Genomic DNA, 1091 nt, shown 5'->3' with positions numbered 1-1091 from the left:
TGTTAATTAGGTGTCAACAATAACCATGTGATGTGAGTATCAGTCACATGGAGGCTGGGCTTAAAAGCCTGAATTTTGCCTGAAACTCTCAGACTGAAGAAGTCTCTTGGAGAAGAGACGGAATGTTTCATTAGAGAAGAACCCGTRKWMAAGACCTATACAATTTTTTTCTTTTAGATTTTTTACCTGGATTACTGAGATGCATCAGGACATGTTCATATTTAAGTATTGTTTTATTGGTTTCCAGAAGCCAAATGTGGTTTGAGTTTTCACTAAAATGTGTGGAAAATGCTGATCTCTGCATACATACTCTGAACAAGAGTATTTCCAGCTGTGGTAGAGTGGTTAGGGGAGTCATCCTGGAACCGGAAAGTCGCCGGTTTGATCTCCCGTCTAGCCGTCTCTGTTGTTGTGTCCTTGGGCAAGACACCTTACCTGCCTTGCCTACTGATGGTGGTCAGAGGGTCCGGTGGTGCCTGGCAGCCCCACCTCTGTCAGTGTGCCCCAGGGCAGCTGTGGCTACAATGTAGCTTACCATCATCAGTGTGTGAATGTGTGTGTGCATGGGTGAATGTCTGTAAGTGTAAAGCGCTTTGGGGTCTGGAGGGACTTGATAAAGCGCTCTATAAGTTCGGTCCCTTTACCATTTTTTCAGTTTGTACAGAATGTGTGTGTCTTGGATTAACATTCAAAAAGAATAAATAAATTACTAACACATGCATACAGAGAGAGTAATGAACTTTTAGAAATTATTTGAGGACAAAGTAAATTTTGTAGTTCCATATTTTTCATTTATAGATGGTAAAAATTCAACTGTGTCTCGCTGATGTGCGTGCTCGACAAAAATRACATAGCTTTCTACCTTTCCAAACTATTGACAATATTTTGTGAACTGCCCCCATGTCAGAACTTCTTTTCAGTTGGGTATATCTGCTGCCTGAAGCTGTGAGAAAATACAGACAACAGTATAAATGCTTTAGCCTAAATTATTATTATTTTTAATCTAAAGATAGCAATAGAAAATGGTTCTTATCCTTGGGTAACAACAGAAATACACACACACACACACACACACACACACACACACACAC

Source organism: Austrofundulus limnaeus, unplaced genomic scaffold (assembly GCF_001266775.1).
Source record: "Austrofundulus limnaeus strain Quisiro unplaced genomic scaffold, Austrofundulus_limnaeus-1.0 Scaffold608, whole genome shotgun sequence".
Taxonomy (NCBI): Eukaryota; Metazoa; Chordata; class Actinopteri; order Cyprinodontiformes; family Rivulidae; genus Austrofundulus; species Austrofundulus limnaeus.
Note: the sequence above shows the minus strand (reverse complement) of the source record.